This window comes from Acomys russatus, unplaced genomic scaffold, assembly GCF_903995435.1.
Source record: "Acomys russatus unplaced genomic scaffold, mAcoRus1.1, whole genome shotgun sequence".
NCBI classification, from domain to species: domain Eukaryota; kingdom Metazoa; phylum Chordata; class Mammalia; order Rodentia; family Muridae; genus Acomys; species Acomys russatus.
This window is the reverse complement of record NW_026131829.1, coordinates 2,847-27,735: the sequence shown is the minus strand read 5'-3', so window position 1 is coordinate 27,735 and position 24,889 is coordinate 2,847. Positions and strand designations below refer to the sequence as shown.

The 24,889-nt window shown below is 43.2% G+C and overlaps 1 pseudogene; it reads right to left on the bottom strand.

The window, feature by feature from the left end:
• LOC127186539 (leucine-rich repeat transmembrane protein CCDC168-like) overlaps window positions 1–22,308 on the bottom strand; it is a 28,619-nt pseudogene extending 6,311 nt beyond the window's left edge.
• Window positions 22,309–24,889: the final 2,581 nt, after the last annotated feature.

The window sequence follows — 24,889 nt, the reverse complement described above, 5'->3', positions numbered from 1 at the left end:
TAATATCAAGTGTCATTTTCTATAGATAATTAATCTTGTCAGCTATTGTGAGGAAGAGAAAAACCTACATTTGGTGAAAATTATTCTTAGTAGACTTCTGGGCCAGAGTAATGATTTATAGGAATGAAAAGATAGCAAAGATGTTACAATTGTATTCTATTGTTGAAGGAGAGATAAACCTGTTTTTTATGACCCCAAGTGTGGGATCGGAACGGTCTTGTGAGAGAACAGGTGAGGTTAATCCACTAGAAGACCAACCATCTCATGCGGGAGCTTGAAAGATGCCAACTGAAAAGATCCTGTGAACAGACTCTGGGAGGAGATATATAAATGAGCCGAAAACTAGAGGTGGGGCGGTTGGAAAAATCAGATAGTTTTGGCTGTTCATCACTCCACTGAGAGACACTCCTAGAGAGAACCGCTTGAGGGAAGGCTTTGGAGCTCTGACTCTTGCTGAGGTTCCGGGTTCTGATTACTCCAGGTTCCAGCAGAAGAAATCCTGCAGATTACGCCATGAGAATCGTTCCTCAGAACTGATATCCTTATGGTTTTTGTTATTGTGTTTGTTAATCCTCTTTTCCTATTGTTTTGGTTAGTCGGGTTATAAGTGACATATGCTCGGTTAATAAGTTGTAATAAAATATATTGGTGAAAAAGGTGAGCTTACATATTGTAGATGATTGCTCTTTCTAACAAGTACTCAGACCAGCAACATTAGCATTAGCTTTGTATGGTGGTTACTTATATGTCATCTTAGCTGAGCTGTGGAGCCCAGATACATGATCCAATATTATTATAGATATCTCTGAGAGGGTATTTTAGAGATGAGATTAACATTTGAACTAGTAAATTATAAGGGAACCTGTTCTCCCTAATGTGGGAGAAGTCATTCAAACAGCCTTAGGCATAAATAGAGCAATAGAGTAACTTGTTCACAGCAAGAAGAAAATTTGTCAAGGTAATATTTAGACTTACACAGATTTTAGGCTTGTCAGTAAGCATAACTGCACACATAGAACAATGTCCTAAAGCAAACTGTCTGTCGAACAGCAGGCCAAACAACAAAGCAAGACCTTAGCAAGGTATAGTAGCCTATACCTCAGGAAGGTGAGACAGGAAATCCTGAGTTCAAACCCAGTCTAGGCTACATAGCAAAACCTTGTCTCAAAAACAAAACAAACCAAACATAATCACCTTTGAAACCACAAATGATGGGTTCACCCCAGTATATGCTCACTGGAGAATGTCCTCATTAAGTCTGCTCCTCCAAAACTACTTCCTTACCACCCTTCTCAGTTACAGTGCTTCCCTTCTCGGTGGTCCATTCCCAGTCCCCAACAATGCTTGAATCTGCAAATGCCACCAAACACTGGATACACTATGCTTTTTCTTACTATTCACAATATTGTTTAATTTTAAATTGTAAACTAATTTTTGCAGTGCTAGGTATTAAGCCCAAGGTCCAGAACATATGAGATAAGCACTCCACTATGAGTCCCCTGAAGTTTGATTTATGTTAGGTAGTGGTTTAAAAACAACAAATAACAGAATATTATAACACGCCATAATGAAAGTTACATAATCTTTCTTTGTCTCAAAAGTTCTTATTTTCACTTTCCACATAAAGCTCTTTGCACCTTCTCTTTTGATGTCTGAATTTCCAGCACCAATATCATCATGCTTTGGAGCCATGGTTAAGTGGAGGTTATATAAAGACAAGTACAGTAGTATGAAACAGCCAATCTGAAACAAAGATGGCCACTAAGTTATGTAGGATAATACAACATGAATACACTGAGGAAGAGACCTAGCAGAAAGGCATCTGTTTTAGTTACCGTTCTAGTGCTGTAAGGGAGATACCATAACCAAGGCAACTTACAAGAGATCATCAAATTGGGGGCTTGCTTAAGTTTCAGAAGGTTAGTCCATGATCATCATGGTTGGGAACACAGCACCAGGCAGGCAGGCACAGCAATAGCTGAGAGCTTTTATATTTGAACCACCGGTTCTTGGCAGAGAGAGAGAGAGATGGTGACTGGGGCTGGTATGGGCTTTTTAAACCTCAAAGCCCATCCCCAGTGACATACCTTTTCAACAAGGGCACCTCCTGATCCATCCTAAGCATTCTATCAACTGGGAACCAAACATTCAAATCTCTGAGCCTGTGGGGCCATTCTTACTCAAACTACCATAATATAATTCATCCTGTTCCTCTGGATGGCATGCAATTTAAAAGCCATAATTCCTGGGACCCAGTGGGATAACAAAGCAGCTACACTTTAAAATTTAGTAGATTTGAAATATGAAAGAAATTAGACTATCAATCTCCAGATTTATTCTGCACAATCAATCAGTCATCTCATGGAAAAACAAAAGTGTCCTCAAGGCCGGTCATGGTAGCGCATAGCTTTAATGCCAATACCTGGGAGGCAGAGGCACTACCAACCAAGCAAAGTAACATCATTACATAAATGTAATTTTAAAATTTGAAATCCTAAGCTGAGTATGGTGGAATATACCTGTAATGCTAGCACTCAGGAAAGCAGAGGCAGGCAGGATTTCTGTGAGTTTGAGGCAAGCCTAGTCTACAAAACAAGTCCAGGACAGCCAATGCTAAAGACAGAGAAACCCTGTCTCATAAAACCAAACAAAAACAAACAAACCAAAAGTTGAAACTCTAGCTCTAATGTCTCCATCATTAAATTACTCTTAAAATCTTAGGTTGGTATAGACATATTCTAAATACCTGTATGCTGAGCAGCAACTATCTTGTAACTACATGTCTTTTTGAGATCAGAGTGTTTGTATCCTAGCACCAAGTAGAGTCCATTGCATTAATATTTAATAATCATGGGATGAATTTTAGTTAAAACTAAGACGGCAACAAAGATAACAGTAATGTTGGTGTTTAAGCCATGGCAGTGAGGGAGTTGGGAGCTGACAAATTCTGAATTACATTCTGAGGCACTTGTAGCAAGCAATAGATTCCACACTTACCATTCTGAATTTCAGAAACCTTGTCAGTTTTACAGCACCTAGTTCACTGTGGGCTCTTTCCAGAGTAGATTTTTTTTTCAAACATAATTATAAGAAATCACAGTTACCTCTCTCCTCCGGCCCAGCAAGATGCCCAAAGGTAAAAAGGCTTAGCGGAAGAATGTGCCTCTGGGCCACCGAGGTCATAAAGAAACAGGAGGCCAAAATGTGGTCAATCCTTTGTTTGAAAAGAGGCCCAAGGACTTTGGTATTGGGCAGGATATCCAGCCCAAAAGAGATCTCACTCACTTCATTAAATGGTCCTGCTACACAATCAATAAATGGGACCTCATGAGGCTGAGAAGCTTCTGTAAGGCAGAAGACACTGTCAACAGAAGAAAGTGACAGCCCACAGAATGGGAAAAGATCTTCACCAACCCTACATCTGACAAAGGTCTAATATTTAAAATATACAAAGAAATCAAGAAATTAAACACCACCAAACCCCATAGCCCAATTAAGAAATGGGGCTCAGAACTAAACAGAGAATTCTCAACCGAGGACTATCAAATGGCTGAGAAACACTTAAAGAAATGCTCAATGTCTTTAGTCATTAGAGAATTGCAAATCAAAACGACTCTGAGATTCCATCTTACACCCATCAGAATGACTAAGATCAAAAACTCAAGTGACAGCACATGCGGGCGAGGATGTGGAGAAAGGAGAACATTCCTTTATTGCTGGTAGGAATGCAAATTTGTACAACCACTTTAGAAATCTATCTGACACTATCTCAGAAAACTGAGAATAAGGCTTCCTCAAGACCCAGCATTTCCACTCCTTGGAATATACTCAGAAGATGCTCCACCACACAACAGGGACATATGCTCAACCATGTTCTTAATGGCCTTATTCATAATAGCCAGAACCTGGAAGCAACGTAAATGTCCCTCGGGATAAAGAAATTGTGGTACATTTGCACTATGGAATACTACTCAGCTATAAAACAAACAAACAAACAAACAAACAAAAAAACAACAAAAACAAGGAAATCCCAGAATTTGTGGGCAAAGGGATGAAACTAGAAATGATCATACTGAGGGAGTTAAAACAGAAGCAGAAAGACTCACATGGTATATACTCACTTATAATTGAACACTAGCCCAAGAGGCATGTCACGTGAAACTCTTCACTTACCAGGAGAGTGTGATAGTTTTGAAGACATCCTATTGGGACTCAAGGTGAGAGAATTATGGGAGAATGGGGAAATAGAAGGATCCCGAGGGTCCTAGAAACCTATAAGAAGAACATCGTGACAGGCGGATCTGGGCCCAGGGGTTCTGCTCAAACTACTGCACCAACCAAGGGCAATACTTGCAGTGAACATCGAGCCCCTTCTCAGATCTAGCCAATCGACAAGACATTCTCCACAGTTGAGTGGAGAGCAGGGATGGACTCAGACGTGAACTCTGGTGTCCCATATTTGACCACTTCCTGGTGGTGGGTAGGCTACCAAGATGAGACTTGATAGCCTATGACCATATAGTGGGGGAGGCAGTCTCCCTCGGTCACAGACATCGGGGAGGGGAATAGGGTAAAAGCGGGAAGGAGGGAGGAACTGGAGGCTACAAGGATTGGGATAACAATTGAGATTTAATCTGAATAAATAAATTAATTAAAAAAATTAAAAATGGCCCCACTACATCAGGCTGCGGGGGTAAAGGGCCATCCTCTATAAGTGGCTCAAAGCACTTTCTGCCTTTAATCATTGCACCCAGGCCCTGGACCAGCAAACAGCTACCCAGTTGCTTACTTAACCTTGTCCACAAGAACAGGTCAGAGACAAAGCAGAAGAAGCAGAGGCTACTGGTGTGTGCTGAGAAGAAAGCTGCTTGGGGACATTCCAACTAAGAGGCCACCTGTCCCTCGATCAGGGGTCAATACAGTCATCACCTTGGTGGAGAGCAAGAAGCTGACTGGTGGTGATTGCCAACGATGTAGACTTCATTGAGCTGCTGGTCTTCCTACCTGCCCTGTGTTGAAAGATGCATCATTAAGGGAAAGGCCAGGCTGGGGCGGCTGATCCACAGGAAGACTGGCACCACTACTGCCTTCACACAGGTTAACTTGGAAGACAAGGGTGCTCTGGCTAAGCTGATGGAAGCTATTAGGACCAATTTTAATGACAGATATGATCAGATCCATCGCCACTGGAGAGGCAATGTCCTGGGTCCTAAATCTGTGGCTCACATGCCAAGCTGGAAAAGACAAGGCTAAAGAACTCACCACTAAACTGGGTTAAATATACGCTGCTAAGTTTTCTGTACATGAATACAATTACAAATTTAAAAAAAAAAAAAAAGGAAATCATGGTTACAACTTTTTTGTGAGTAGTGAAGACATTTTATCTTAACCTTGAGTCAGTTAACCTCTGTAAACTTCATCTACTTTAAAGGACAATTTTACCAAAATATGAAAAGCATCTAACACAGCTTGGAGCAAGGCACCCATGCAAAAACAATATTGGAATGAATAATAGTTTACAGAACCTTGGGAAGATTCTCCTTTTGGACTAAGAAATAAATACAGGTCTGAATTGACTGTAAAGAAGTTATGTTGCTTTATCTCACTTACTTTTCTTCTGTAGATGTGTGGGTAAATGACCAACTCTCTACAGACACATGGGAACAAAAAGTTGCAGTGTCAGAAAAGACATTCAGGATAAATAAGTTTAATATTAAAAGATAAAATTGTAAGCTGGGCTGTGGTGGGCTCATGCCTTTAATCCCAGTACTTGTGAGGGAGGCAGAGACCTATGAGTTCGAGGCCAGCTTGGTCTACAGAGTGAGTTCCAGGACAGCAAAGAATACACAGAGAAACTCTGTCTGCAAAACCAACCAAACAAACAAAAAAGACAAAATTGTGTGATACTTACCAAATGTCATGCCTTTTGGGAAACCATCTTCATTCTGCTGCAAGGGAGAAAATAAACATGTTAGAGAAATAACCCACCTATTCAAAGTGTTTTCTTTTTATCAATTATTCTTATCTGTGTTTTTGAAAAATAGTAGAGTGGTCAATCATTTCTTACCTTCTGAGAACCCAAACTATGATTTTCCCATAGCTCAAGCTTCTTCTTAATGAATTCACAAGTTCTCATAAGGATTAACTCAAAAACAACTCCTAGAAAAATTGTAAATAGGATTGGTATCCAAGCATTGTTAAAAATCCAATGGTCTAGAAAGTCCCATAATGGGAAAAATGCATTTTCATCTAATATAGACTTCAATTTGTTTTTAAAGAAGTGATATGTTTTTGCCATAATGGGTTGGAGCCTCATTCAGAAGACATTAACTTCAGAAGCCTCTTAAATACATCTATCTCATAAACACAGGCAAAGCTCTGCCAGAAAAAAAAAATCACTTCTACTGTCATTCAGTACCTGTACCCAATGGTGCAGTGCTTGCTCCAGGCCTGAGTAAACTAAAGTACGTGTCATAGGGGCTGTTTAACTGAGCTCACAGCAGCTCCTGCAGTAACAAAAGGTCACAGGTAAAACATGTGCAGCCCATGCCTGGTACTAGTGTTGGAGGTATGCAGGCCATTTATTTATCTTTTTGGCAAGGCCTTGCAGTATATGGCGGCACTGGCCTGGAACCCTTATGTAATCCAGGCTTCGAGGCTGCCCTTCAACCAGAGATACTCCTGGTTCAGCACAAGTGTGTACCACCTCTGTTTGACATAATTATGTAGTTAGTCTTCCTTTTATTTTTTCTTGAGACACAGAGTCTTCTTCTGTGACATAGGGTAGCCTGGAACTCACGGAAATTCTTTACCTTGGCCTTTCAAGTATTTTATGCTTCTCTGTAGTCAAGAAAAAAAAGTCTTTTCCTGGAATAAATGTTAACTGACAGGTGCAATACATAAAAATACTGAATGCTATAGTTGGGCATGGTGTCACATGTCTTTAATTCCAGCACTCAAGAGACAGAGGCAGGCAGATCTGTTAGTTCTAGACCACCCTGGACTACATAGCAAGTTTCAAGACACCAAGGCCCTGCATAAAAAACAAAACAATAAAAATAAAACTGGTTTCCTTAGTTTGAATTTGACATATACCAAATAGCTTTTTAGTTTAAGTATATACTGTTGCCACTGTGTAGAACATATAATAAACTGTCTCAGTTGAGCATGCATGGCTTCTTAGAACACTTTATACTTCTTTTCAATAAAAGGTTCTTTCAAGTTCACTACTAACAGTCTTTTCATACATTCAAAATCAAACTTTTGAATGGCTTATTGGTGAATTTTCTTTTGATGTCCTAAGATCAGAAATAAGCATGGGTCACAGGCATATTTAGACTGCTTAGTCCCTAATCTAAGTGGGTAGGCCTGGAAGCTCACTAAGAAAATACAGATTTAGCCATAGGATAGTGTGAACAACACTATTTTGGATGTATGGCATTTTTATTTTGATGATGTAATTAGTACTTCTTGCACTTTATTTATTCAAGGTGAGTTGAGAAAAGAGGTCTTTATTCTGTTGAAGTTCAGTCCTCCTCTGAGTGCATCAGAATTGCTGAGCTCTTATTTCCTGCAGAACTGGGGCTCAGGAGAGAAACAACACATTCTAAACAGAACTAATAGTCTTCTGGCCACTGAGTAGACTAAAGGTACTTGTGTTTACCGTGTGTTCTTTCTGATCTTCGATTCTGTCCTTGCAAAGACAGTTCTCCAGAGTGTTTGGTAGAGATTCTATAGCTCTAAGACACCTCTGTAATCACTCTGTTCTTCAAGTATGCCTTCCCTTCTGTACCTCCACACATGCACAGTGGCCATGGTATCATTTCCTCTAGATGTTTAAGTCTTTTAGGTTTTTTTGGGTGGTGGTGGTGGATTTTCTGATAACATGTAAAGGATCTGAGTGGGTATCTTGATTTTTCTTACATGATGGCACATTTTCTCAAATTCTCTTAATGTTAAGTAACTCAAAGGGGATTCATTTTAGTATTTCATGCTGAAAGATCTCTAGGGCTCAAATCAGAATCTCCTAAGGCAATGGAAATTGAGGATTTGAATGAAGAACTGGTGTGTCCGAATAGCAACAAAGAAATGATCACATCAGAAAAATTACAAGCAGAGAATTACTTCTCAAGATTCATACACAGCCCTTCAAACCCGTTTATTACAAGCTCTGTCAAATCGACAGAATTTGGGCACCTTCAGGAATCTGGGATGTCAAAAGTATCAAGAACTTTGTGTATGAAAAACCTTGGGGTTGGTATTTTACAGCCTGCTGAGCCCTGTACAGACTCTATTATTTTTAAATGATCAGCTCTTCTCTTGGCTCTCCATAATCAACCCCATGAAAAAGCTGAGAACATATATCCTGAGATCTGGGAGAGAGACCTCATGTCTAAGGAAGGAGCTGAAAAGAAGAACATGGAGGAATTTGGGGGTTCACTCCAGAGCGTTACTCCGTATCCACTGAGATTACTGCCAGAGGAGTTTCAGGCAGGATTAGGGACTCGGAGAAGCCCTTTCCGTTCTTTCCTGAGCAGACGACAGAATGTCTGGGAAAGCCATGTCTGCAGGCAGCGACTACCTAGGAATTATCTCTCCAGTATGCTAATGCTGGGGAGTGTTCTGGGAAGCACAATGGAAAGGAAGCTTTGCTCTCAGCCACTTTTAACAGAAGGATCCACTATAGAGATCTGTCGTCGATCTATCCAGAATTTATTTGGGATCCCAGATGAACTGATGGAATTTTCCCAGAGCCTGCTAGAGAGGGGTCCAAGAACTGTTTCACAGAATTCAGTTAAAAACTATATTCAGAGACATATTTGTTGTAAGGAGAAGAGAATACCTTTGAAAATATGGACACGCGGCACCACCTCTTCCATAATACGTCAACACTCTGGCACTAGATTGGGAATAAAGAAGACGGACTCGAAGCTCAGTCATATATTCCAGGAAGTCACTCAGCAGGAGCCTGTCTAGTGTACAGGGCCCCAGTTCCCTGCAATGGTGAGTCCAGCACCTACTCCTGGGATACTTTACAATATGGACGATCATCCTCTTTCCAGGAAGCAAAGTAAAACCTCACAGAATGACTCACAGGCAAGGACTTGTGAGTCCCTCACAGCAAACTCTCTCCCCCTGGCCGACACTGATATCTCAGAACAGCTCAATATGCTAAAAGAACTGAGGCTAAAAATAGCAGCGAAACTCCTAAGGAGTCAAACACCCAACAACGTCCCTCCGCCTCTATCATCAGGTCTTGTCCTAAAATATCCTATTTGCCTAAAGTGTGGCCAATGGTCAGGGATTAACTGCTGTCATAAGTTCCAGTCTGCTTTTGGGCCCTATCTTCTTATCTATCCAAAGCTCCACCTTTTAAGGACTCCTGAAGGCCATGGTGAGATTCAGTGTCACCTTGCTTTTAGAGTGGAAACTGGGAAAAGACCTCAAGTCTCAAAGTACCGAGGAAGAAACCGAGCGGGTCCACAGAAGGGCACTACATTACCACCACGACGGAAACCTAAAACCTCTAACGTGGCTTCCAGAAGTCCTACTCTTAAAAGAGATTTCCAGTCCAGTTCATCCCCGTCTGCTGCTTCTGTCTAAGGCCACATCAGACAAACGCAATGGGGCAGCAGAGGTGTGGGAGGAAAGACAGAGGTCAAAGACTATAAAACTTGTCAGGATGGAACCCGGGCCAAATCAAGGCTCAGAAAGAGCTCTCCCTTAAAATACCCAAAGAAGACAAGCACTAAGGGACCTAAAACACAAACCTCTACAAAAACAGTGGCATGACAGAAGAGAATCCTTCCGGAACACTGACAGATCTGTCAAAAAGCAAGAGTATTACACTCTTTCAAGCAAGCACCATTTCTTCAAAGAGACAGCCTGAGAAATCCTCCAAGCCCAAGTTCATCCAACTGCCTTTTCAGGGCCTAAGGTCTAAGATACTCCAAAAATCACTTAGAATTTCACATATTTTTAGACAGAAGTTTGAGGACAGGACAAGGTCAGACAATTTGTGCTCAAGCAAAAATATGCACCCCAAACAAAAAGCCAAGGATTCTTGCCTAACGCGGGCCAGCACACCAGTTGTCAAGCACAAGGCAATAGGTTCGATCCCTAAGCAAGATGACAAATTGCAGGAGACAAGTGACCAATGCACACAAGCTCAACAGTCAAAACAAGTGAGCGTTCTCCAACCCAGACCTCTGCAGTTGCAGAAGACCATGATCTCTGAAAGAGACCTCTCTATCCAGGCTAAAGTCAGTAGTCGAGCAAAGAAAAACTACAGTGATGACATCCCCAGCTCAGAGCCTAAGTCCAATGTAGGAGCCAAATTTCGGACCCAAGAGAGAGCAGTACCTGACTCCTTCTTGAAGAGAACCCTGCAGAGTCATTTTAAAGAGAAGCACACACGGGAAGAACATCATGGCCTCTTCGGGGAGAGAGACCTATGTAATAAATCTGAAAGACCCCATCGCAGCCTCTCTGAGAGAACATGTCGAAATATCTCTGAGAGGAGACATTACAATCACTACAGTCCTTCTCAGAGAAAGCACAGCACTCCCTCTGACAGAATCCTCAAAAGTCTCTCTGACAGGAGTCATCTCAGTCTCTCCCATCAAAGTCTCTTCAAGGAAAGAGGTCACAGTCAATCAGAGAGGAGACATCCTAGTCCTTCTCAGAGAAGCCCTTGGAGTCCCTCAAGGAGAAGCCATCAGAGTCCCTCAGGGAGAAGCCCTCAGATTTTCTCAAGGAGATGCTCTCAGAGTCCCTCAGGGAGGAGCCTTTGTGGTCCTCCAGAGAGAAGAGGACACAGTCCCTCTGCAAAGAGTCCACATAGTCTTTCTGGGAGGAGCCAACATAGTCTCTCTCCTCAGAGGTGTCCCAGTCCTTCAAAAAGCTTCTACGTTACTCTCACCAGGAACACAGGAGGCAGTTCTTTTGAAAGGATCCATGGTCGTCTCTCTGAAAAAAACCTCTTCCAGGCCCTTTGGCAGGAAAAGTCATACCTCTTCTGAAAGAACGCCCTACCTTTTATGTAATACCACACTACACAGGCCTTCTTCCAGACTCATCTGCAGTCCTGAACAGACTCACTCCAGTCCTTCTCTGCGCTTTAGCAGTCACTCTGAGAGGAGCCAGAGCAGTCGCACTGATATAGATACAGGCTGGCTTTGGAACAGCTTGGATGCACAAGCTGGCCATGAAGCAGGGAGTGGCAGTAGCAGGTGCCATCTGGCCACCCCATGGGATTATGTCTGTTCCCAGCATCCTCTAATGAACACCCACGTAATGTAGCAGTGCAGCAGCATCTTTTTTTCTTACCTGGCTAGGCTTAGCTCCCAGACCATTCCCCTGCACAGGCAGTAGGGATGGGAAGCCCAGTGCCTGAGTGCTCTTGGGGCCAAGGTTAGGCTCCTGAGGGCTGGTGAACCTAGACACAGAGAGCATCCATTTACCTCAGTGGCAGTCTTGAAAGGCTGGTCAGGAAGGGTTCTCCATGGCTGGCCTGGAGCAAGTGAGGCTAGCTTAGTCTGCATTCTGCCCTGGGTCTTAGAAGAAATCGAAGCAGTAGAAATTTATCTGAGCTTAGAATCATGGTCTGAAGGGAAGGCAGTGATGGGTTAAGAGGGGAATGGATGGAGATTTAGAATGAAATTTGGAGGAATGGAGTTCGATATAAAGGATTCCAGACTTGTTAGTCATGGAAGAGCCTTTTGCATACAGGGCCACCAATTTTATAATTAATAATAAAGAGATAAGGCAATAAGATAAGGTACCAGATACCAGATATTATGTTACAGAGGAGTTTATTAAATGAGCATGGGGGGGGGGGAGAAAGAGAGGGAAAGAGACACAGATAGAGACAGGAAGAGTGAGGAGAGAGAGAGAGTAAGAGGGAGGGGCGAGGGAGGGCTCTCTTTTTATATAGCCTTGGGCAGGACCACGCCCCTGTGGTAGATAGGTGATGACATCACAGGCAGACTGAAGCAGAGTCCTAACAACCACACCAAACATTTCAAAAGCTGGGCAAGTTTACAGGCATGAAGTTAGTGGATAGGAGAGATCTGCCCCTAGTAAGTACATCCTAGCTGCCCCTTCCTGCTCAGCCACTGCTACAGTGAAAGAGCAATCTAGGAGAGAAGGGGGCAAGAATGGGTCTGTAATTTGAGATCAATAAAGGGGCAGTACTTGAACTCCATTTGCATCCGTAAGACCACTTGTGGGATGGCTGGGATTAGGTGTGCAAATGACAGGAACTCAAGGTTGGGGTTCATGAGGACCCCTTAAAATTTCAGACTTCTATTGGCTCCAGCCCTTCCCCCCTCACACACACAATGGACTCCCTAGTCTGCTGTGGAGATGGGAGGGCAGGGTCTCAATAGAAGCAGAAGCCCAGTCATCATGTGACTCCTTCCCTGCTGCAGCCCCTTCGAAAGAAGGAAGGCTGAAGTAGATTTCAGAACAGGGCTAGACCACATCCTGTAGAGGGAGTAGAGCAGAAGTGGTGTTGGTCTGGCAGGAGCCCTTTGGGTGAAATTGTTACATGTGGAGGGGGAGTGATAGCTTCCAGACTCAGTGTAATTTTCTTGGTGTGAGCATTATACTTTAGAGATAAAACTGTGGAGCTGAGAACACACAGTCTCTTGCTTTTGTCCTGTACTCAGAGTTGGATTTTTCAGAGCCCATTGTAAGCCCCACATAAGATCCAGTTTGCCACTCACCTTTCTGACTAGGAGCTGGAATGGGGCTTATTGAAATGATGGCAGGAAGTCAAGCTCTACTCACATTCTCATTTTCAAAGAAATATTTCTCATTGCCACCAGACCCTTGCCAGGCATTCAGGGAGGTCTGGCATTACACAAAAGATGTTCTGCATCAGATTCTTGCCCTGATCTCTACACTTCTGAGAGATGACTGCACAAATACAGTCTGACTAGGGAAATCCATACTCCAGGATTCCAGACCTCTCACTCCTTGAAACAGCATCAGAATGGCAGGGCCTCCTTTGGGGATCTTGCTTCCTGGGGTCCTGGGCTGCCGGGTCCCCAGAAAGCAAGCCAAGATGTCCCATTATCCATCTGTCCATTCTCAGTTCCCACCTCACTGAGGTGGTTAGTGTTCAAGTCTCCCAGCATCAGTGTATCTGATGTGTGGGCCACCAAGTAACGCTCCTTCCCCAGGATCGTCACCTCTTCTACTTCATAGTCACAGTGTGACTTGAGCACCACCCTGGTCCCTGAAGATAGGTTCTTCACAATCACCTGTAAGGGACAGGTACAAGCCCCTCAGGCTTTTCCAGCACAAGAATTGCAAAGGTGCCATGCCCCTCACACACCTCCATGATACTGAGCTCAGCTAATTCCTTGTGTCTGCACCAGGCTGAGGATGGTGTTCATAGTGACAGTACCTTATACTCACACAGGGATTCGCTACCTAGGAAAAGCTTTCACATCTCTTTTTTGCTGTTCATGGTACATGTGATTCTGAAAGTTCTACTGACTAACACCAATCATTCACTTTGTTCCCACAGCTCCTAGTACAAATATACCTATTAAGACAGAAGGCTGTATGGTAGTGGTATTAATAATAATAATTGGAGGTCCCTTGGGGCCTCCAATAAGTGTATGTTTTCCTTTATTGCCTCTAGCAGCAGACTTTTAGGTTGAAGTCACAAGGCAATTTGGGCCTCTCTAGGGCCACAGCAGAGTGCCGTGGCCTAGGGAGTACTCTAGTCTAGTTTGGAGGCAACCACCAGTACAGACAGGGGCCACTTATAACACACTGCACAGAGTTCTGTGCCATTCCACTCCAGGCCAAGGCAGTGACGGTGTATAAGTTGGCAATCTCCTTGGGCTTAGCCTCGTCCAGATGCTTCTTCGAGGACTCAAGTTGAACACCCAAAGTCTAGAGAGGTATGTGGCTTCTAGAAAAGATAGAGGCTGAGCAAAAGAGTGAAAATAAGCTAGTCCCTAAAAGAAACCAGTCTCATGCTGTCTGAAAGAGAAGCAGATACAAAACAACAGACCAGTGAGACAGACTAGCTGGAGAGGATAAAAAAGATGCAAAAGGAAACAGTGAGATGATGGATGCCAGCGTGATGCTGAACACCTGTAATCTACCTACTGCGTTCCAGGCTAGTCAGGGCTACAGAGTGAGACCCTATCTCGAAAATAAAAAACAACACAAAAGGATGGAAGTAGAGAAGGGACGACAAATGAGAGAAATGAACTGCCAGGAATACAGGGAAAGGAAAGAAGAAAATATAGGACTCAGAGAAGAAAGGAACATCAGGAGACACACAAGACTGAAGGACACAAAGGACTGACAGAGAGGGGACCTGGACCTAGCTGCAGTGTAGGCACTGGAGATGAAAAGACTTCCTCTCAAGGACCCCCCAAAACAGAAGCAATAACTAGGGTGCAGCAGGATGATCTCAAAGTCTCAAGCAGGCATCAAGAACATAGAGAAGGTGAGGAATTCGGCTGTGGGCTTCCAGGCCGAGTACTGCACTGCATTTTGAAGCTGCCAGCGTGCCAACGGGCGACAATCTGAGAATCCCTTTCAACAGACTCCGCTGCAGTTTGAAACAACCTGGCCAGCACAGAGAGTTCACAGAAGGAGAAGATAGAAGATGCAACAGGCAGGGGACCTACCTGTCATAACTTCCCAGCACCACAGATTGGCCTCTAGGACTTGCTGCAGCTGTGGTGAATTCCCGCTTCTGAGGGTCTCTGCTATGATTGAGTGTCTTTAGCACATGGCCTTCCTTCCAGTAGGCCACAATCCTCACAGCCAGCAGCCACAATGCTGTTGGTTGCCCAGGCCAAGGCATAGGGTGGGCATGGATGGTTAACCCACTTCTCCTACACCCCCAGAAACTCCTCACTCCTAGCAGCTGATCCAAGCATTCTTGACCATGCTCCCCTGCAGGAAACAAATCTTTCTGCCAATATTTTCTTACACCAACACACCCTAATCCTAAAGACTTCACAAATTATCCTTCATATCATGAACACACACACACCGTAATCATGCATGTGCTGACTTTGTACTCTAAGGATTTGGCAAGAGTGGTGTGTTGGGGATCTCTGGTATATACTAGTAAAGCCACCCAAAGGGAGACAGCACACGGTAACCAACACTGTCTAGGCCCAAGAGAGCATGTGGCTTCTTTTCAAAGAGGCTACATTTTACATAGGTAACTCACAATGTAAATGATTTACACAGTACCTAATTATACAGAGTAAAACAGCAAACTTTTGCTTTTTGTTTTGCTATCTTTTTTCCAAGAATATAGTTGACTTTTCAGCATTTTATTTGTACCGGTTTGGTGTGTGCATATGCATGACACTGTGCGGGTGTGTGTGTGCCTGTGTGGTGTGTACATGTGCGTGTGTGTACACAGGGGTGAAGGACAAAGGATAACTTGCAGACGTCACTTCTTTCATTGCATCACATGGGTTCTATCATATTAGGCACTAGGCACATTTACCTGCTGAGCTATCTTGCTGATACGTTTTCCCCTATGAATTTGTATGTCTATGTGTTACATAAACATGTGAATATGGTATATATGTTTATCTTTACAGAAATGTAAATAATTTCCCCCTTTGGAATCTTTACTTCCCCCTCTCAAGGTCCCTCCCACCCACTCCTCCCTATAAATAGTAACATCTAGCCTCCTAAACACAGTCTTCTCTATGGAAGCATCTAAATGCCTCCCTCCAAGACCCCACTCTTCCAGCCTCCTCCTCCAGTAGCTCAGTCATGGTGCTCACACATGCAGCTCCCCTGGGATGCTCCTGGAATGTCCACCCCACCCCACAGTATGCTTTATTCATACCTGTGACTCTCCAGAGCCCTCATCATCAAAGAAATATCTGACAGTGGGGCCACCTGTGTGACCTGAGAAAATCTCTTTCCCACAGCAGCTGAAGAGTAAAGGCAGAAAGGCAAACTTAGAGCCAGAGACTGACCTCCCTCAAAGGCCTCTTTCTGTCAAATGCAGCTCGTTCCTGACATTTCCAAGTCTTCCTTTTGGTTGTCAATGCCAACACATAAGAATGTGTCCCATAAGTGGTAGATGACCTGTTATTTTTAGTGTTTGCTAATCAAACCTAAAAAAATCAAAGAATATACACATGTCTGGCTAGACTACTTTCAATTTCACCCAGGCCCTCAGACAAAGACTAAAACCCAAAGGGTACAAAACTGATCCCTGTGCATTCTTTTGCAGTACACGCTTCGGCTCCAGGGGAAAGTATTGCCCCCACTCACCACCCAGGACCATTATCCCCACCTAGCACCTACTGCGTGTTTCTTTTCGCCTCCTTTACCTTGCCTTCAGCCACTCCAAAGACAATGTTGTACTCTGCAGGCCACTGCAGACAAGTGACAGTGCTCTGTATGCAAAAGGGTGAAGGGATGACCCCACCTGTGTCGATCAGCACCTTTATATCAACCTGACACACACTGCAGCCATCACCCGAGTCTTCTATGGGAAAGAGTGCAAGGAGCAGACACAACTAGGTTCTAAGTAGGATACAAGGAGCACGTAGGCAGTGCTGTCCTTCAGTAGCTCACGTCAGCTTTAGACATTAGAAAGGACAACTAAAGGCATGTCGCACAAAAGTCTTCACTTACCAGGAGATTGGCATAGCTGTGAGGGCATCATACTGAAACTCTAGGTAAGAGAAATATGGGAGATGGGGAAATAGAAGGAACCAGAGAGCCCTAGAAACCTACAAGAAGAGGATCTTGACAGGTGGATCGGGGCCCAGAGGGGTCTGCTCAAGCTATTGCACTAACCAAGGACAATACAAGTAGTATATTTTGAACTGCTACTCTGATCTACCCAATGGACAGAACATTCTCCACAGTTATGTGGAGAGTGGGGACTGACTCTGACATGAACTCTGGTGCCCCATATTTGTCTACCTCCTTTTGGTGGGGAGGCCTGATGGCACTCAAAGAAAGAGTAAGCAGGATACCAAGATGAGATTTTATAGCCTATGACCATATAGTGGGGGAGGAGATGGTTTGTAAGCCACTTAAGGTGGTTGCTGGGAACTAAACTCGGGTCCTAGGCAAGAGCAGTATGTACTCTTCGCTGCTGGGTCTTCTCTCCAGCCTCAAGTTTTTTATTTATTATTATAATTTCAATTAATCCATTGTTATGGCCTCACTTATTCCAGTACCTACTTTAAGTCTTTTGAGAATTAAGCAATCATTTTCTAATTTGCTAAGGATCAAAGTTGCATGTTTGAGTCTTTGGTCTGAGGCGGTCACTTTTCATTGGCAGCATGTAAGAAGACATCCTAGGTGTTAGCTGACATCACTGTCGAGTGTTATGGAAATGTGTATCAAACTTGTCTTGGAGCAGGTGTTTGGAGGTGCAGAGAGGCTGAAAGGGAGGCAGTAATTAAATGTATCCTAGAAATAGTGAAGTGCCCTTGGAGTCCAGAGCTCAGTGATCTCATTGTGCCTCACAGCTTTAAGTATTATTTATACAGCAATGGCACATTGATAGATTTGTATCTCCAGACTGGACTTCTCTGACTGCCAAGCTCCCATATCTGTCCCTTAACCCCTCAGTCTAATAGGTCAGATATGTAACAGGTACTCCAATCTTCACACATCGACCCTGAGTTCCTGACACACTTCTCTGCAAAGGTCAGTTCCCCCCTTGCAGCTGCAGAGCCACACAACTTGGAGTCATCTCTGGCCTGTTACCCTCAACAAATCTTTTTAGTTCCAACAGCTCCAAATACAATAAAAATACCTGCTGCTCCCCTCACAGTGCTTCTAGGCTGACTTAGGTTAGCGAGGTCAACTTTGATTTTGTATAACTTTGCCTTTACTCTTGTCCTCAGTCCCCAGTGACCCTATGAAAGTCTAAGCCAAATTATGCTACTCTTCCACTCAAATCCAATGGCCTTTTATCTATCCAGTATGAACCAGTGTTCTTTAATGACTCACTGTGGACCCCCTAGCTCCCAATCGTTGTTTCTTCAGCAATAGCAGACTCCTTGTTAACCATTCAGGGCCTTTGCATATGCCATTCCCTTTGCCTGGAGTGTTGGTCAGTTCATGTATGGCTCGCTTCTTTTCTACTTCAGGTATTTATGTAAATCACACTTCTCAATGGAGCTTTCTTGGGCTGGGGCTCCTGTCCTCCCTTTTGTGATTTTCTTCTCTAGCATTTAGCCTAGCATATCACGCCATTCATTTATTTTTATTGATGTAGTCTCTCTTTCTGTAGCTTCATAAAGCATAAATCTTTGTCTCTGTATCTTTTCTATCTGGAGAAGAAATGGTGCATAGTGTAAATCCAGTAAAAATTAGTTGAATGACTGAAAAGAATAGGTAATATATGTTGTAAGGAGTAGGGACTTGCAGTATGACTAATGAAGTTTATAAGCTGAGCACACGAAAACTGACCATGTATTTTCACAGAACTGTACCTTTTGTAAGAGCAGGCCTGATTCCTTTTCCTCTGCAACATGATGCCTTGTTTAAGGACAGGGTTTCCTGTAGCCCCAGCTGGCCTTCAAGTCCAGGTGTGGCTGAGGATGACCTTCCTGTCCTGATTCTTGTGCTCCCACTCCCAAGCGCTGGATCAAAGGCGTGCGCCATCAGGCCTGACACACACGAACCCTTAGACAATTGTGCTCAAGAAGAAAGGATAATGGTAAATACACATGGGTATTAAACTCTGTCAGAGGGATGAGCTAACAAGTTTTAAAAGTTATTGCTACATGGAGCTTACTACACAGAGAAATAAAATGAAAAATGAAAAAAAAATTGCTCACTGATTGAATTAGTAGTGTCTGTCACACAGTAACATACAAAGTAAGTTGGGCTTGGATGCCTTCCAACAAGGCTTAGTGAAGCAGATTTAGAAATAAGCGATTCTGTAGCACAGGCATGATGTCTAGGCTGGCTAGAGTTAAACATAAGAATAAAAGAGAGTAATGAAGACGCTTTTTAAAAAGATTTATTTATTTATTTATGTATACACTGCTCTGCCTGCATGTACACCTACAGACCAGAAGAGGGCATCAGATCACACTGTAGATGGCTGTGAGCCACCATGTGGTTGCTGGGAATTGAACTCAGGATCTCTGGAAGAGTACTCAATGCTTTTAACCTCTGAGCCATCTCCAGCCCTGAAGATACTATTTTTATATCTGAAGATCTTTAATTATTATTCCGTATCAGTGTTGAAGATAAACAGTGAATACAGAGACTATAAGTTTCCACAGGGGCTTTATACAAAAAGGCAGGATTATTGTTCTCTTAAGAGGCAGAATGACAGGAAGGAAAAGTAAGTCTGGGAGACCTGGGCTCCGGGCTGCATTATGCCTCTAACTGGCTCTGTGATCAGGGGTGAGCTATTTAAGCTCCTGGTCACCGCATCTGTAGTTGTGAGGGAGGATGGACTGCAAAAATCCAGAGGTCCCCTAAGTGATATTATATGGTTATTTGATGCTAATATACAGTGTGCATAAAATGTTCTCAAAAGATGTTCGTACTCTAATCTCTACAAGTTCCAAATACACTGTATACAGCAAGGGAGTATTACGGTGGTGAACAGGCCAATAAGATTCAATAAAGGAAGGAGGTTGCCTTGAATTATCAGGCTGGGAACAATGGAAACGTATTGTGTTCTATAGTGCATGTAGAGTGAGAGTCAGATTGATGCTGTGCAACAGAGACTCAGCTGGCATCGCTGGCTATTAAGATGAAGGGGCCCTGACTAAGCAGGCAATAGAGAAGCCACAAACGTGAAGAAAACAGATCCTTCCCTACATCCCTCAGAAAGGAACCTCACCCTGTTGACTCCTGGTTTTAGCTCAGTGAGTACGAAGCCAGACTTAGGACCCCAGAGCTGTAATACTACTAAGTCACTTAAATCTACGGCAAGTTGTCTCAGCAGGAATAGGAAACTAATACAACTATCACACATGTTTCCGACGGAGCCAGACCCAATTTTATGCAAGGTTCTGAATAAAAGTTAGGTATTTTGTAGACATTAGAAAAAACAAAAACAGAAAAGTAAGTGTTAATTAGCACTCTAAGGGAATAGATTTTTAATAGTGTTTCATATGAAACATAGAAACTCAAGTTTTTTGTTTTTGTTTTTAATTGTCTGGATTTTATTTTTCTTTTATTTAAGTAGAGAAAGATGGTAGATTGGTTTTTTCTAAAACAAAATTTTTTGTTTGTTTTTCTTTTTTATAATTTAAATTTTATTAATTTATTCAGATTACCACTCAATTGTTATCCTATCACTTGCATCCTCCCATTCCTCCTCCCTCCTGCTTTCACCCTATTCCCTTCCCCCATCTCTATGGCCGAGGGGGACCTCCTCCCTCATATGGTCATAGGCTATCAAGTCTCATCTTGGTATCCTGCTTATTATTTCTTTGAGTGCCATCAGGCCTCCCCAGCAAGGAGAGTGGTCAATTATGGGCCACCAGAGTTCATGTCAGAGTCAGTCCCTGTTCTCCACACAACTGTGGAGAATGTGCTGTCCATTGGGTAGATCAGAGTAGGGGTTCAATGTTTACCACTTGTATTGTCCTTGGTTAGTGCAATAGCCCCCCCTGGGCCCCGATCCACCCATCACGATGTTCTTCTTGTAGGTTTCTAGAACCCTCTGGGTCCTTCTTTCCCCATCTCCCAAAGAAAGCACCATGAGAACTCAAACACAATCAAAATACAAGAAAATGACCTCAAATCCTAGTAATGAAGATGATAATGGAAACTCAAGTATTTTATAAAGAAATGGCAAGGGAAATTAGGACATTTATCCATGTTGTAAGCTTGTAGTCCCTGGCTTTCTTATCTATAAACTGAAGGGCTAGGATCAGCATCCTCTAAAATCTCTACCTCAGAAATAGATTTTAAATCCTGACATCATAAAATTACTTTCACCACTGCTTATCTCACATACTCTAAAGTCTAAAGGATAATTGCCTTAGGCGGCACTAAGCTGTCTGTAGAATCTGATGGCAAGTCTTTACATGTGCTTCATGGCACCCAGGACTTCTTCGCACATGCCAAGCATGAACCCTATAACTGAGTAACAACCCCTAAACTTTGTATGCTTTGGATGGAACTATTCCTAAAGTTAAACATACTCCCTATTTTTATATAAAACGGCAACCACATTTTTCTTCTCTTGAAGAACCGCCACTGGAAGTGTCAATTAACTAGGATAGTGTCTTAACAGGTTGACACTACACACAGAGGTCTATAGACAGAGGTCTGTCTGCAGTCTGTTTGTATGACTTGGGAGACAGGAATGATTTTTCACATTTCTAAAAGGTTGCTTTAAAAAAAAAAATGAGTCCCAGACCTCGTATGACTCACCAAACTTAAGACATTTATTATCTGGAGCTTTAGAGGAAGGTATGCTGACTTTTCCAACTGAAAAAAGATGCATAAGCCTCCTCACAAGACATCTCCAACTAAAGATATATTGAGCTAGCCGCTCAACTATTTCTGAAGAAGTACAATTTAAATGTTAGAGTGCCAGGTGGTGGTGGCACACGCCTTTCATCCCACCACTCAAGAGGCAGAGGCAGGAGGCTCTCTGTAAGTTCAAGGCCAGCTTGTTCTACAGAATGAGCTCTAGGACAGCCAGGGCCACACAGAGAAACCCTATGTGGAAAAACAAGACAGCAGACTTGCTGCCGTAGGCCTGTAATCTCAGCTGCAGCGGGGTAGCAAGGTCAAGTCCCTACATTACATCAAACAAGTTCAGCATGGGGAATTTAGTGAGAATCTGTCTCGAAATCTAGATTATGAGTGTAGGTAAAGGGCTCACTTGGCATGCAAGACACCCGAGTTCAACGTTCAGCATCTCACACAAAATTATATAAAGTTTAATTATTTGTAGTTTTGTTATTGCTGCACTTTTACCAAATGATTTTTTTTTTAGTTCTTAACTCTATGTACGTAGTGAAGCACTGCTCAGTCCTCCCTAGCAACGGGAGTTCCACACCATAATGCCGGGAACGCCTGGCTGGTCCTGGTTCCTCTAGGACCGGTGATCCTGCCCCACCACAGGGCACAGGGACCATCCTCCACGGTGAGCATCCCCGTTGCTGGCCAAGCTAGAGGCGGGAGCTCCTTGAAACCTTCAGGTGCTACTCTGGGCACCTTCCCCAGATTCTGGCTAGACTCACCGCGAGATGCGCACCTGTGGCCGGCTCCGGAGGGGGCCCGACTTCCAGGGCAGCGCACAGGCTTCAGGCCCGCTGTTGCTGTTGGGGCACAGGTTGGTGCATCCATCGGGGGCTCGCTACAGTAACCTGTACCCTGTCTAGTCGCCAGTTACTGGTCAGACTAAGTTCCAGGTACCTGGACCCGGCTTGGTCCGGGGAAGTTGGATCTCAGTCGCACAGGTGGCGCAGAGAGCCACGCTTGAGTATGGCCAGAGAGCTAGCCTCTTCAAGAGAAGGCCCGCGTTTCTTTGGTGCTGCTAATATCCAGAGCATTTTGTTTTAAGGAACTCAGGATCATTAACATTTTTCATTTTAGAAGAAGACAGAGGAGAGAAAGAATATACATAGAGAAGAGGGGAGAGGTAGAGTTTTAAGACATTCTAGTCTAGGTTGGGCTGTGGTGGCGCACACCTTTAATCCCAGACTCAGGGAAGCAGAGGCAGGTGGTTCTCTGTGAGTTCGAGGCCAGCCTGCTCTACAAAGTGAATCTAGAACACCCAAAGACTTGTTACATAGAGAAACCCTGTCTCGAAAAATCAAAAAGAGTACTGACTGCTTATGGCTGGGAGGTAGTGGAGCTTGCTGGTAGGCAGAGGCAGGGGCGTCTCTGAGTTAGAGGCCAACCTTGTCTACAGAGTTCCAGGACAGCCAAGGCTACGCAGGAAAACCTTATCTCCAAATAATAATAATAAAAAATTATAATAAACAAATTCTGGTCTATTCAATAACCACACATCTTTTCTAAAAAATTTTAAAAATTTGTTTTCCGTGGTATTTATATACAAATTAGGTTTTTTTTCCAGATAGAATGTAGAACAAGATACAGATATAGATCTCCCTCCATATGGATAATTGAATGAGCAGCATCATTCTTTGCTCATTTTCCTGCAGTGCCATTTCAAGTGGATCTCAAGTGTCATTTATGTCACACATGGTCTTGTTTTTAGGCTTTTTCATTTGTTTTGCCAACCTCACTGTCTTTGTGTCATTTGATGCTGCCATATCTATTAAAAATGCTTTGCCAGCAGAGCAAATTCTCCCCATCTACCCTGTCCTAATGCTTAAATATCACCTTGTTGAATATTGCATTCTATTTAAAATTTATTTTTATTTAATCAATTTATTCCGATATCATCTCAATTGTTACCCCTTCACTTGTGTCCTCCCTTTCCTCCCTCCCTCCCGCTTTCACCCTATTCCCTTCCCCTAGGTCTGTGATCAAAGGGGACCTCCTCCCCACCATACCGTCACAGGCCATGAAGTCTCATTTTGGTAGCCTGTTTATTCTTTCTCTGAGTGCCACCAGGCCTCCCCACAGGGGAAATGGTCAAATATGGGGCACCGGAGTTCATGTCAGAGTCAGAGCCTGCTCTTCACACAACTGTGGAGAATGTCCTGTCCAGTGCCTAGATCTCAGCAGGGGTTCGATGTTTACTGCATGTATTGTCCTTGGTTGGTGCAGCAGTTTGAGCAGACCCCCTTGGGTCCAGATCCACCCATCATGATGTTCTTCTTGTAGGTTTCTAGGGCCCTCTGGATCCTTCTATTTCCCCATTCTCCCATACTTTCTCACCTAGCGTCCCAATAGGAAGTCCTCACATCTATCCCAACCTCTTGGTAAGTGAAGACTTTCATGGCACATCCCTTTTGGGCTAGTCTCCAATTACAAGTGAGTATATACCATGTGAGTTTTTCTGCGTCTGAGTTAACTAACTCAGTATGATCATTTCTAGTTCTATCCATTTGTCCAAATTTCAGGACTGTTTGTTTTTAATAGCTGAGTAGTATTCCATAGTGTAAATGTACCACAGTTTCTTTATCCATTCTTCAACTGAGGGACATTTAGGTTGTTTTCAGGTTCTAGCTATTATGAATGAGGCTGCTAATGAACATGGCTGAGCATATGACCTTGTTGTGTGGTGGAGCATCTTCTGAGTATATTCCAAGGAGTGGAATAGCTGGGTCTTGAGGTAGACCTATTCCCAGTTTTCTGAGAAAGCGCCAGATAGATTTTCAAAGTGGTTATAGAAGTTTGCATTCCTACCAGCAATGAAGGAGTGTTCTCCTTTCTCCACACCACATCTCCCCCAGCATGTACTGTCACTTGAGTTTTTGATCTTAGCCATTCTGTTGGGTGTAAGATGGAATCTCACAGTCGTTATGATTTGCATTCCTCTGATGACTAAGGACATGGAACATTCTTTAAGTGTTTCTCAGCCATTCAATATTCCTCTGTTGAGGATTCTCTGTTTATTTCTCAGCCCCATTTCTTAATTGGGTTATTCTTTTGGTGGTGTTTTATGTCTTGAGCTCTTTATATATGGATATTAGATTCTTGTCAGATATAGGGTGGTGGTGAAGATCTATTCCCAGTCTGTAGGCTGTCACTTTGTTCTGCTGACAGTGTCTTCTGCCTTACAGAAGCTTCTCAGCCTCATGAGGTCCCATTTATTAATTGTTGACCTTAAGCCTTGGCTGTTGGAGTTGTTTCAGGAAGTTGTCTCCTGTGCCAATGGTTCCAGGCTCTTCCTCACTTTTTCTTCTAACAGATTTAGTGTCTCTGGTTTTATGTTGAGGTCTTTAATCTACTTTGACTTGAGTTTTGTGCATGGTGATAAATATATGAATCATGTATTCTACCTATTATT